Source organism: Gadus macrocephalus, chromosome 1 (genome assembly GCF_031168955.1).
Source record: "Gadus macrocephalus chromosome 1, ASM3116895v1".
NCBI lineage: Eukaryota > Metazoa > Chordata > Actinopteri > Gadiformes > Gadidae > Gadus > Gadus macrocephalus.
In genome coordinates, this window is record NC_082382.1 from 24,282,211 (window position 1) to 24,296,664 (window position 14,454).

General features: G+C 48.0%; 1 protein-coding gene across 2 annotated transcripts in view; it reads right to left on the bottom strand.

Annotated features, from left to right (window-relative positions):
• Positions 1-14,454, bottom strand: part of LOC132459247 (tumor necrosis factor receptor superfamily member 3-like) — a 276,712-nt gene that overhangs the window by 123,606 nt on the left and 138,652 nt on the right. The gene's annotated exons all lie outside the window — the stretch shown is intronic.

A 14,454-nucleotide genomic window follows, 5' to 3' on the forward strand; every position in this document is an offset into this window, starting at 1 on the left:
CTCTCTCTACCGCCTCTCTCTCTCCATCTAAACCTCTCTCTACCGCCTCTCTCTCTCCATCTAACCTCTCTCTACCGCCTCTCTCTCTTCATCCATACCTCTCTCTACTGCCTCTCTCTCTGACTCCATACCTCTCTCTACCGCCCAGGGGCGGATCTAGAAAAATATTCATGGGGTGGCAAGAGGGGGACAGGAGATTTTGAGGGGTGGCACCCTCTGGCAGAAGTATATACAGTATGCCGATTTAATTAAAGCCATACTAATCAATATTTACTTGGAAAGCCCCCACATTTAGATATTTTGACTCAATAACATTATATTTAATTTATTGTGGGATGAGTAAAGCCTTACATTTAAACATAAAAGGTTTCAGACAAAATGTAATAAATTATTACTGAATAATTACAAAATCCACCTGCCTTACAACAAACAGCTGCACTATTACACCAGCAGGGGTATGGGGCTAAAAATATATGCAAAGAGAGCTGCAATATGTACTTTAGTTAACAATAAGTTGGCATTGGTCCATGAGATATTCCTATCAGATGTCAATCATCAGTCCAACTTGAGTGCAAATATCACTTTATTCACCGATTCCAATAATTTACATACAATGCCACCCTCAAAGTGCGGTGACATAGAATAACTCCAAAAGTAGAGTGTATTACCTGCATGCTTGGAAGAGCCAAATGGGGATTCAGGGGAAGTGCTATCAAAGATTTCCCTCTCTTTCTTTTTTTATATCTTTAATTTCTAAGTATTTAAGACCTTTTGGGTTTACCTTATTATTTTTTTTGCTCTTGATGTGAAGCTTGTTTTATTATTAATTATTGATGACTTATATTGGTTTATAAAAGTTCAGACAGGTGTGCAACCAAGTAGATTAGAGATGGCCATTTGTAAATTATTTACAGAAGATGACTTGCATTTTGTTGTCCAAGTACCTTGGACCTTGGTTCAATGACAATAAAGTTTAATATAATCAAATCGAATGACTGTTGATACAAAAGGAGGCACATGAAGTTAACGGTCAGGAAAACCAGCTGAGTGTAGAAGGGTTTGTGTTTGTTAGCGCGTCTTTAGCGCGGATTGCAATTCTTATTGCAGCCTGCAGGGTTATGCGAGAAACATACGGAGGGACGCGGTTGTTGAGCTCCGCCGCCCCACATTGCATGACACGTTAAACTCAACTAGAATCGCCACCATCAATTTGATATCAACAGAACAAAAATAGTCGGAAAGCTACAGAAACTATAGATAGTTAATGTGAATAATCACATTATTAAAAATAAACTTGGAGCAATGATTTACTGGGGAACAATTTTTTTGGGAGAATGCTTTTGCAGGGAGTTCGCCGCCCCACCTGCCATACGGCACGCGCCTGCTATGCAGCTATAAAGGCCTATTTAGGGTCGTTTTAGACGCAGAGACGTAAGCACGTCTAAAACAAGGGACTTGTTTTAGACAAGTTTTGATTTACGGTTCCCGTAAGGTTCCTTAAGGATTGCGCGTGTTGCAAGGGGATTCTCCGCCAGAACAGTAGGGGGAGCAACGAACGAATCTGTGGAAGTGGAAATCGCTGGCTTGTTTATATTTATAATCATAGCCGCGGAAACGTATTCTCAGCAGGGGGTGCTGGAAAAAAAACTCAGCCTGGACTAGACTCGCAACTCGCTACATTGATAAAAAAAGATATACAGCAGCGCAGCTCAATTGCACCAGTGCATGCGCGCACAGTCGAAAATCGATCGTTGTGTTCACACCATGGTTCACATCCAGCTGCTCACAGAACAAGTTTAGCGCGCCACCGCTCCCCTCACACTTTTTCATATAACTTTTTTTCAGCACTAGGTCATATGAGCATTAAATAAATGCTGCGTCTCAACATGCCTTGGACAGCAGCGACGATGACCCGCTTTGCCACGGGCCGAAACAGTTCGGAGCGACCACAGCCAGAGCGAACACAGCGGGGCAGAGGAGTGTCAGGAATAGTCTTTGGTGTACACATCAGTACGGCCTATTTGCACTACTGTTTAGTGGCAATGCAGTGTTTTATTCTATGCCTTTAATTTTCGTATATTATTTCAATGAATACAATTTATTTATTTATAAAAACAAGATCTGGTCTTCAAATCTTTTTTCCAAACATAGGTCGGGTTTGTGTTTATATTCAGACCAATACGGTACAGCGGGCGCTCACATGACGTTAAGCATTTCCAGGTGCATAATGTGACGCTTCAGAACCTAAAATCCCGTTTCTCCCCGTTGACACGACAACACATAACCGGCGTTTTCAGAAATCTCCACTTTGGCCGGAGTTTTTAGAAATAATCGTTTTCTGTGATAAGACAGGGCCTCAGACAGGGGGTGCGGCAGCACCCCCAGCACCCCTACTTCCCGCGGTACTGTTTATAATTATCATAATTCGTTCTTGTGTTTTCTTCTTCTCCTTCTTCAAAATTCTTCATTCGCTTCTGTCACGGGCCCAGGCCTTTTAAAAATGGCGCTATTATGCTGTAAAACCGGAAATGTGAGACTCCTGAAAGGATGTGGTTAGCTGGCCAATCACAGTCTTTGCGAGCTGCGTAGGGCCGTAGTGTTTTAGACGCATAGTCAGGAATTTGGGCCGACGCACTTAAGCACGTAAGGGGGGATATTTTACCGCGCAAGGGGGGGTTATGTATCTTACGTGCTTACGCGTTACGTCTAAAACAGAGCATATATCGGCCTTAAGGCATTCCAATCTTAACTTAAGTCTTTAACTATGATGTTTCTGTAATACACAGCCCTGCTCTTTTCTAATTATTATAATTTCTTTATAGATAGACGGTTGATCAGTATTACCTCAAGAATGTAGTCTCTCTGCCGCGCCGCTTGCTTCGTTCGTTTGGAGGTCTCTCGCGCCTTCCTTGTATTCAAAATCAGTGCCGGCGGGAGTCTCGGGGAGGGGGGGGGGGGGGGGGGGCAGGCGGGATGGGGCAATATTTCCTGGTTGCATTCACTTGCAGTCAGACTTTTAAAACTCGCTTTTGTAAATGTCTTGTAAAAGCAAAAAAAAAAAAAAAATAATGAATTTTGCGCTGCCAACTGGGGTGGCAGCTGGGGTGGCAAGGCTTTTTTTAGGGTGGCAGTTGCCACCCCATGCCACCCCAGTAGATCCGCCCCTGCTACCGCCTCTCTCTCTCACTCCATACCTCTCTCTACCACCTCTCTCTCTCCATCTAAACCTCTCTCTACCGCCTCTCTCTCTCCATCTAAACCTCTCTCTACCGCCTCTCTCTCTTCATCCATACCTCTCTCTACTGCCTCTCTCTCTCACTCCATACCTCTCTCTATCGCCTCTCTCTCTCTCTCTCTCCATCTATACCTCTCTCTAGCGCCTCTCTCTCTCACTCCATACCTCTCTCTACTGCCTCTCTCTCTCCAGCTAACCCTCTCCCTCTCTCTACCTCTATACATCTCTCTCTATACATACTGCAAAGGGGGAGACAGGCAGGGAGACAGACAGGGGGAGACAGGCAGGGAGACAGTGGTATCTGTCTTGTGTAGAGGTGTGATGTTTCCTGTTGCTGTCATTGATTATACACATGAGATGGCTGCTATCTTCCTAGAGTTGCACACACACACAAACATACACACACACAGACACACACACACACACAGACACACACACATACATACACAAACACACACACACACACACACAGACAAACACACCCGCACAAACACACACACACAGAAACAGACACACACGCACACACACACACACACACACACACACACACACACACAGAAACAGACACACACGCACACACAGACACACACACACACACACACAAACACACACACAAACACTAACACACACACACACACACACACACACACACGCGCACACACACGAAGCATGGATCTCTCTACCTGGCTCTGCATCAGTTGAGACGTCTCTATGTCTTTATGTTACAGATTGATGGATTGGACGGCTATCTCAAACCATCAATCCGTAGGCTAAGGTGCCTGGCAACCATCTCTGCCAGTCGCTTTGTACCTCAAACTGCTGAGGTACCTCAAACTGCTGTCTGTATGTCCATCCAGCTGTCACTCTCTGTCTGTCCGTCTGTCACTCCATCTCTTTGTATTTTAAAATGACTTCTCCTTCTGTCTCTACATCCAACCATCTGTTAAACGGCCTGCGTGTCTGTCTGTTAAAACATTACACTGTGTGTCTGTCCTTCTGTCTGTCTGTCTGTGCTTCACTGGTCCCCCCATCCTGACTCACAGCGTGTCCGCAATAAGGAACAGAGCCCGGGATACGACCGTGTGCTCCGGGCGGAGAGACCTCGGCTGGTCTCTCCTCCTCTGCTAGCGCCAGACCGCGTGCAGCCGTGACGGCCTCCCTCTGTGAGCCGAACCACCGGCGACCTGCCTCCCGCCATCCATCACGGCCCCTCGGATCAATCTCTGAGTATGCTCGCAGTGAGCAGCGTCCGACTGCAACGTAACGCACTCTCGTCCTCTAAAGACAAGCAAGGATGCAGTTCATCAAACCCCTCCGCAGTCGTCAATCTCCATAGTGGCCGGCCATGCATGTACGATTATAATTTATGGTCATAAAAACCTTTGGATGGTAATACTTTTGCGGGGGGGAGGTGGAGGGGGAAGGGGGGGGGGGGGGGGGGGGGGTTGGAAGAGGGTCCGTGACGAAACATCCGTCACCTGATCCGTCTGAAGGAGGCAGTGAAACGTTTACCTCCTCCACCCTCAGCCAAGTATCATAAGCAAGCCAACACACATATCTAATGCATCCTCCGAACCCCAGCCAACCACTACCACCATCACCCCCACGCCGTCTCGTTTATGCTGAGTGGGCAGGATTTACAGGCGGACATTTTGTTTTAATGGCGGCCATTCATTGACTCCGACCAGCGCTCCTGGCACGCGGCTCCTCGGGTCCATTAGGAGATGAGTCCTCTGGGAACGCCCTGACTGACCCCAGCCCCGACCGGAACAGACCGGAGTAGACGAGTCCAGAGCAGACCAGAACAGACCAGAACAGACCACAGTAGAAGAGTCCAGACCAGACCAGAACAGTTCAGAGAAGATAGAACAGACCAGAGCAGCCAAGTCCAGAGCAGACCAGAACAGTTCAGAGTAGACAGAACAGTCCTTGCCCAGATCAGACCAGAGTAGCCGATTCCAGATCAGACCAGAACCGATCAAAGAAGACCAAAACAGATCAGAGTAGACAGAACAGAATTCACCCAGAACAGACCAGACTAGGCGAGTCCAGAGCAGATCGGTAGAGACTAGACCCAGACCCAGACCCAGACCCAGATCCAGACCCAGACCAAGACCCAAAGCCAGTCCAGACTAGGCTAGAATAGACTACATCAAGACCAGACCAAACCAAACCAGCTCAGACTAGACCAGAACAGACAAGACCAACTCAGATCAGACCAGATCAATGTAAACCAGTTTCTGACCAGACCAAACCAATGATCCTCCTCTCGATCCTTCCCATTCCATCCCATGAGCCTATCCAAGGCCAGACCGGGTCTACTCGACCCTCATCAGACTGAAATGAGGTCCACTCCAGCAGAACGTGGCCCTGGGGTGTGTGGCCATCCATCATCCTTCTCTCTCCCCGGTGCCTGTCTGTCTGTCTGTCTGTCTGTCTGTCTGTCTGTCTGTCTGTCTGTCTGTCTGTCTGTCTGTCTGTCTGTCTGTCTGTCTCCGCCGTGGGACACGTCCACGCTAAAGTGGACCATCACGGCTCGCATCGACCGGGTTTGAAACGGCCCCATTCCCACTGCGATGTGCAGCGTGGGCAGTTTTGAGAACCGATGAGTACCCGCTATCCGCTCCCCGCCGTCCCGCGGTGAGGCAGTGAAGGGAGGGCCCCCGACGTCCCCTTGTGGGGGGTCAAGGAGCCTCGCTGTGGGGGAGGGGCTGGGTCAGAGGGGACCCTCATCTCCATAAGCTGGGTTTAGCCCCGCTCTCTCCCCTTAACGCCACGTGACGCGTTAAGCACACCGGTCGGGGTCATACATCCCATAATATGAAGGAATCGGCACAAATCAGTAGTCGGCCTGTGTGTGTGTGTTTGTGTGTGTGCATGTTTGTGTGTGTGTGTGTGTGTGTGTGTGTGTGTGTGTGTGTGTGTGTGTGTGTGTGTGTGTGTGTGTGCGTGCGCGTGCGTGTGTGTGTGTGTGTGTGTGTGTGTGTGTGTGTGTGTGCAAGTCTATGCGTGTGTGTGTGAGTGTGTGTGAGTGATTGTGTGTGTACGTGTATATGTGTGTGTGTGTATGTGTATGAGTTTTTTTTGGTGATTGTGTGTGTGTGTGTGTGTGTGTGTGTGTGTGTGTGTGTGTGTGTGTGTGTGTGTGTGTGTGTGTGTGTGTGTGTGTGTTGCGTATGTGTGAGTGTGTTTTTGCATTTCTTTGTGACCCGGTGTGTCTCTCTGGGGCTGGTCTCTCTGCGGCTGGTCTCTCTGTGGTTGGTCTCTCTGTGATGGGTCTCTCTGTGGCTGGTCTCTCTGTGGTGGGTCTCTCTGGGGCTGGTCTCTCTGTGGTGGGTCTCTCTGGGGCTGGTCTCTCTGTGGCTGGTCTCTCTGTGGCTGGTCTCTCTGTGGCTGGTCTCTCTGTTGCTGGTCTCTCTGTGGTTGGTCTCTCTGGGGTTGGTCTCTATGGGGCTGGTCTCTCTGTGGTGGGTCTCTATGGGGCTGGTCTCTCTGCGGTTGGTCTCTCTGCGGTGGGTCTCTCTGTGGTGGGTCTCTCTGGGGCTGGTCTCTCTGTGGCTGGTCTCTCTGTGGCTGGTCTCTCTGTGGCTGGTCTCTCTGTTGCTGGTCTCTCTGTGGTTGGTCTCTCTGTGGTTGGTCTCTATGGGGCTGGTCTCTCTGTGGTGGGTCTCTATGGTGCTGGTCTCTCTGCGGTTGGTCTCTCTGCGGTGGGTCTCTCTGTGGTGGGTCTCTCTGGGGCTGGTCTCTCTGGGGCTGGTCTCTCTGTGGTTGGTCTCTCTGTGGTGGGTCTCTCTGTGGCTGGTCTCTCTGCGGTGGGTCTAACAGGCAGGTCCTGTGTCAGGATCTCATCTTGTCTCTGACTGAACAGCAGAGCCCGCTGCACCATCATCACTTCCTCCTCTTCCTCCTCTTCCTCCTCTTCCTCCTCAGCAGACCCTTTCATCCTCCGGAGAGCTCCTCAGCTGAATCGGCTGATTGGCCCGGAGCCATCTGCCCGTCCTCTACCCGGACATCGCCTCTGAAGTGATTGGGGGGGGGGGGGGGGGGGCAGGAAGACCATAGACCCATGGCGGTTTAGCTGTACTGAGCAGAATGAAACCTTGACAGCACTGAAGTGAAATCAGCCCACGTGTCAGAAACCCATAAGGATATGTATCATCACACACGCATTAGTAGTGCTAGGCTTAGTTATAATACTCTAAGCATGAGGAGAAGAATTGTGGTAAGTAGCATGAATATCAGTAGTCAAATCTGAGAAGTCATTAGAGTAAAGTAGATTCGAGCAGAGGAGAGTATATTTTATATTGAGTATAGTGCGAGAGTCATCTTATCATCTGGGAACTAAAGGCTTGCTAGTTCAATCTCCGGGCTCCTCATGTCTTCACTAACCGACCATGACCGCTGCCGCGCGTGCAGTGTGAATGAATGAATTCATGCATATTGGGTGAGATATTAATAAAAGCGTGGGAACAGAGACAGAGGGAGAGAGGGCATATCCAGCTGGGTTCAGCCTCAGACCAGGAACCAGACCCACCACCACCGACCTCAGCCCCGACCAGATGCTCCCCTCTCCCAGCCTGCCTCCCCCAGACCTCCCCTGGAATCTGAGGCGCACCACCAGCAGTGGTACACCAGGGAAAGGGAATGATGACAGATGAGGGAATGAGGGAGAGAAGGAGGAGGGATAGATGGATGGGCGGGTTTATGAGGATGAATTGATTGATGGATGGAACGGACGTAGATGGAGGGATGGATCAGGTTTGAGAGTTGATGGGGTTGACGAAGACGGGGATCAGGGTTGGGAGGTGATGGGGTTAAAGGAGGAGGTTATCAGGTATGGCAGGTGATGGGGTTGACGGAGGAGGTGATCAGGTATGGCAGGTGATGGGGTTGATAGAGGAGGTGATCAGGTTTGTGAAGTGATGGGGTTGACGGAGGAGGTTATCAGGTATGGCAGGTGATGGGGTTGACGGAGGAGGTTATCAGGTATGGCAGGTGATGGGGTTGACGGAGGAGGGTATCAGGTATGGCAGGTGATGGGGTTGACGGAGGAGGTTATCAGGTTTGTGAAGTGATGGGGTTGACGGAGGAGGTTATCAGGTATGGCAGGTGATGGGGTTGACGGAGGAGGTTATCAGGTATGGCAGGTGATGGGGTTGAAGGGGGAGGTTATCAGGTTTGGCAGGTGATGGGGTTGACGGAGGAGGTTATCAGGTATGGCAGGTGATGGGGTTGAAGGGGGAGGTTATCAGGTTTGGCAGGTGATTGGGTTGAAGGAGGAGGTTATCAGGTTTGGCAGGTGATGGGGTTGACGGAGGAGGTTATCAGGTTTGGCAGGTGATGGGGTTGATAGAGGAGGTGCTCAGGTTTGTGAAGTGATGGGGTTGCTTTAACTCTTAAGTCACTTAGCCGTGCCTTTTACCGAATCCTTAAAGCCTGCAGCTTACAGTGCAGAAAGCCAGATACACCACACTAACTGTACGTCCACACCAGGAGCGACCAAAGCGTCAAAGACGCTCTGGTCGCTCACAAAGTTTCGCTGCGAATTTTTCTGTTCGCTTTGGTCGCTCAAGTCGCTCATGACGTACAATTCAATTATGCAGACGCATTTAAAGGAACCGTATGCGTTTAGTAGGCCCTACAGACAGCCACATCAAATAGTGAACTCTCCCATACACCTTGGCCATATTGCCGAGACGGTTTTGCTTGTTCGATAAAGTGCTTCGACAACAAGTAGGACAGTGATTCCCCCCAATATAAAAAAAATCTTAAAATGTAGGCTAATTACAACCGAGAACAAAAAACCCTGCGTGCTGTAATAGTTAAAATATGTTTCACTGATCTGGATCTGCAAATCATGATCTGCACTCATTCGTCGCATTCAAAACAAATAGACGTTGGGACACATGGCTAATTTGCATACGTGCACAGGACTGGTTGGCTCCGCAAGGCAAATAATGGAACATATCTATCTATCTATCTAGGCCTTTCTGTCTATCTATCTATCAACGCGTGTCTAGTTTTAATGTGATGTATTGTGTGTATTATCCAGTCAGACTTGTTCTGTGTGGTATTGTAGGCTACTGTCCTGTGTGGGACGAACCACCTAAATGGATTCCCGACGATTTGTGTCGTTTGGTATTAATAAAGACTTGACTATCTATCTATCTAGACTATTTAATTAAAAATTATTCACCTCAGGCTCCGTGAATAGTGGGGAATAGAGGGATAAAAGACAAGAGATATATCCCTTGTCATTTATCCCTCGTCTTGTCGATTAGTTTGTTTATGTGACGATTTCAAATAGGCCTACTATTTTGGTTTTGTTTAAAGCATGCTACACGCGATTGGTTGGTTAGATTGGTGGCATGCAGAGCAAATTATAATGATTCCCGCTTAAATACGAACGTTCTAGATGTAGCCTATAAATACTCCCGCTTATCATCACTTGATATCCAAACCACTATGGCGTTTCGATCTCTGAACTGAAAAAGGGTGGGTTCGTACAACACCGGGTGCCCAGTTACAGCCGCGATTATACTTCAGCCGACATTTTGTTCAGTGAGTGAATAAAGGTAGGTAGGAACCAAAGTGCCTGCCGATGTTCCCTGGGATCCACGCAAGCGAAGAGCGTCTACATTCCGATTGGCTGTCAGTGTTTGGTCGCTGAAGCGAATAATAGTCATTTGCATAAAGTTAAAAAGTTTTCAACTTCTTTTTGACGCTCTGGTCGCTCAACTTTGGCCGCTGGTAGCGTTGGTCGCTTTGGTCGCTCTGGTCGCTCTTGCCCATAGAAAGTGAATGACTTCCGGCGATTTGGTCGCTCAATTCGCTTCTGGTGTGGACGGACAGGCAGGGGATGGCAGGCAGGGGATGGCATCAATGCCAATTGGAAGGCTGCCGACATTGGGGATCGAACCCAGCCTGTGGAAGTGAAATGCCCCCCCCCTCTCCCTAGCTATATCTCTCCCTTTCCCCCTCTCTTCCTCACCCACTCTCTGCCACTCTCTCTGTGCCTCTCTCTCGCTCTGTCGCTCTCTCCAGCTCTGCGATGAACAGAGTGGCAGAATGAGTCCGAGGGGGAAACATTTAGTGGAGGATCACTGAGTGGAGAGACAGAACGCAAATCGGATGGGCGAGCGAGAGGAATTCAGTGGAAAGAGCGGGAAAGCCTGGAGGTGAGGTAAGCGATGACAGCGAGGAAGACGATGAAAGTGACGAAGAGCACCCCACTGTCTGTCTTTCACTCGACGATAAGGCCTGCGAAGCGTGTCGGGACAGGATGGCTATCTGAAAAAGAGAGAGAGGGAGAGAGAAAGAGAGAGAGAGCAAGAGAGAGAGAGGAGAGAAAGAGAGAGAGAGAGAGAGCGAGAGAGAGAGAGCGAGAGAGAGAGAGAGAGAGAGCGAGCGAGAGGGAGGGAGGGAGGGAGGGAGGGAGGGAGAGAGAGAGAGAGAGAGAGAGAGAGAGAGAGAGAGAGAGAGAGAGAGAGAGAGAGAGAGAGAGAGAGAGAGAGAGGGCAAGAGAGAAATGGAGAAGAGAGGATGAGCAAGATGGAGAGACAGATAAATAAAGAGAGATATCAGATTTGTGTGTGTGTGTGTTTGTGTATATTGTGTGAGCCTGGATGAGTGATGAGTGTTATGATATATAATTTATTAGGTACCTGAATCATAATGATAATGTTATGTTACCACATGTACATACGTTTGATTTGGCAGCAGTCACCGTGTCATTTCATGCCAATAAAACTTGACAGCATGCCAGTACATCCCTGAAACTTTGCATTGAAATTTGAGCCCGAGAGAAACAGATGGAAGGCAGGACAGATAATGATAGGAATTCATATAAAGAGGGACAAGGTGAACAAGAGAGAGAGAGAGAGAGAGAGAGAGAGAGAGAGAGAGAGAGAGAGAGAGAGAGAGAGAGAGAGAGAGAGAGAGAGAGAGAGAGAGAGAGAGAGAGAGAGAGAGAGAGAGAGAGTGAGAGACAGAGAGAGAGTGAGAGAGAGAGAGAGAGAGAGAGAGAGAGAGAGAGGGGGGGGAGAGAGAGAGGGATACATAAGGAGAGAGAGAGAGAGAGAGAGAGAGAGAGAGAGGGAGAGCGAGAGAGAGGGAGAGAGAGAGAGAGAGAAAGAGAATCAATGAAATAAGAAATAGAGATAGAGGGAGAGATGTCTGACGTGCCAGTGGGGAGGGCCAGGACACAGAGATGGCTGGAAGCGGGGAGAGACGGGGACGTTATTATCAACAGAGTGACCCTCCCGGTAGCCAAACACACCACCTGGTAATGTTTACCCTCTCGCACCTGTTCTCTCTAATCTAACCCCTCTCGGTACACTCCTCTGCCCCCGTGGTGAGCACACAGCTGGACCGCTCCCTGCCGAAACCCATGACTTATAGACTGGGTATAGCTTCAACCGCAGTACTACACGATCGCACACATCGACACACTCAAACACACGCAGACACACTCACAGCCACAGACATGCAAACAATCGCATACACACACGGACGCAGACGCAGACACACTCAAAGACACAGACATGCAAACACTCGCACACACATCCAAAATATTCCCAGATGAAGGGTGCATATTATGTGTGCATTACATGAGGCCGTTAAACGTGCACGCTGCTCTGTTCATAAACACACACCACAGGCCTGTTTGTACACGCGGCTTTGGCCCACCTACACCTGTTCATGCAGCACAGCCGCTTCCACCCGAACACCATCAAAGAGGTCTGCCGCACATTAAGCCACGGGAGGGAGGGGGGCTACACTCACGAACAGCACAAACAAACTACAGGAGCCTGGAGGCTAAGCCCTACCTGGCTGAGGGATTGGCCTGGGCTTCTAGGTGGAGGTGGGTGGGGTCTGGAGAACACCTGGGCCAGGTATGTCTCAGGTAAGCTCATCGAGACCCAAAACCACAAAGTCTGGCCTGACTGTGTACTGTGTACCATTCTGCAGACAAGTTTGCATTTGTGTGCGTGGATTTGTTTGAGAGAAAAGTATTCCCTTTAATGCTTTATTTGGTTGCCAACTGAGGATGTGTTCCAATTGTACTCTTGGAGCGATTCCGCTCACACTCCATCACTATTGTATGAGTGTTCCAATAAAGAACAGCTCAGCTCCAGACGAATCGTCTGGGGCCCGTGGGTCAGCGTGTCCTACACAGGAAGGGTTTTGGAGACGTTTCGACTCCATCATTACACCTACGCTCAAACAGCAAGACATTTATTCAGTTGGCTATTTCAGGGGGGGAATTTTCTTTGCGATATTTCAGCATAAATATTGCAACACTCACATAAAAATAAGTTTGATTCTCTATAGTTACTGACTTCTTTGCAACATCTTGGGTTCAAGTCCAGGTTATCTGTGTCCTCTCGCAGAGTGCAGATAAGAATGCAGGGTAGCCATTAGCCCTGAATGCAGATAAAGGGATTTTCACACACCCAGGGAGCCACTTGAAAGAGAAAGTCGGGTTCAGCTGCAGTTGGAGTTGGTTAAATCAAAGTCTTATCGTTGGATTGCAAACCAAAAGTGTTACCGTTGACGTATTTGCTGATTCCGAGAGCAGGCATGAGCTAAATAAAGTGCCTCACTATGAGTTCACCGCCCCTCTCTCTCTTTATATGCGCAAATGGACGCCATGACCTTTGATTATGCAAACACATCACTCAGTCTTAAGGTTAATGCTTTCGGTTGTTTGGAAGGGCGAAGGTATTTGGTGGATGCCAAATGAGACTGGACAGTGAACGGTTTTGTTATTGAGTGCCATCCATTGCGACACATCAGCGGCACTTAAGGCCCAAGCAATGCTGCTGAGGAAGAAGGAATGTTGTTTGGTCATACTGCACGGGGTCCAACAGCTACAGCGCTAAACACTGGAGTGCAACTTGGGCCTACTTGAAGTTCGGTTTTTATGGACAGGGAAAATAAAACAAGGAGGCTGATCAGTCTGTTATTTGAGTCAGTAAAAGCCTGCGTGTGTCGGATGAAACCTTTCTTTAAGCATGATTATGGCTAATGATGGGGGAAATGGTAATATAAATGATGATGATTATAATGATAGAGAAGGGAGGAAAAAAGTGTTCTGACATTTAAACAGGATACATCTGATTCTGCTGGAGGACTCTAATCGCTGTAGCCTTCTGCACGGTGGTAAATGTCGAACTTGAAGAGCTATAATTAAACAGCCAGACTTAATTTCAGTGTGCATTAGCAACAAACGTTACGTTTGAACGGCCCCCCGCAAAAACACATCTCAATCAAATCACGCCCGTATCCTTGGGCTATGTCTCCCTCTTGAGGCGGAACTGGTCATGACATGGCGGTTTGTTCTAAAGAAGTTCACAGATACACATAAATGGTCTTTCACTGTCGTTGGCAATTGAAGTACTTTAGAGGGCGCTCCGAGCTTATGGGACATCAGTGACAGGGGTGTGCTGCTTTATGCATACCTAGGTGAGGTTGAAATTGTGTGCGGAGTTGTGTTAAAGGCACCCAGTGCAACTTTATGTAAACATTCAATGAAAAATAAACATTCAATTTCTAGTCTTTTTTACACGTAGTAAGTTTCAATAACTCCATACCATTACATATCGACATTCAAGGAGCAAAGATGAGACGTCGTTGTGTGGTGAGAACTGATAGAAAATCGTAAACAACAACAATCGCCGGGTGGGGAGAAGCCATTTTTCCATTGACTGGAAGCCTGCTTTATTTATTGTAGGTTACAAAAAATAAAGAAAATGGCGGCATTGTTGTTGTTATCGATTTTGTATCAGTTCTCACCACACAACGACGTCTCATCTTTGCTGCTTAAATGTCGGTATGTAATGGTATGGAGTTATTGAAACTTACTACGTGTAAAAAAGACTAGAAATTGAATGTTTATTTTTAAGCCTCGAAAGTTGCACTGGGTGCCTTTAACCGAGTTGAAGTTGGTAATCTATCTTGTTTCCATGAGTTCTCCTATCTCAAATAGCCTATGGCTATAATTTATTATGGGGTTGCTATATCATTGTTTTATAATGAAATGTAATGTAGGCCTACATTCATTTTAAATATTTTTTCTAAGGAGCGTTTCTGAGCACTTATATCCATATATATTTTTAATAAACTTAAAAATCACAGCATTGTTTAAAAGTTGCAACCAAAACGTGGATTCCCTCCATTCCGTTATCTTTGTACAAAAGTATGCGCCCGAAAGCGCA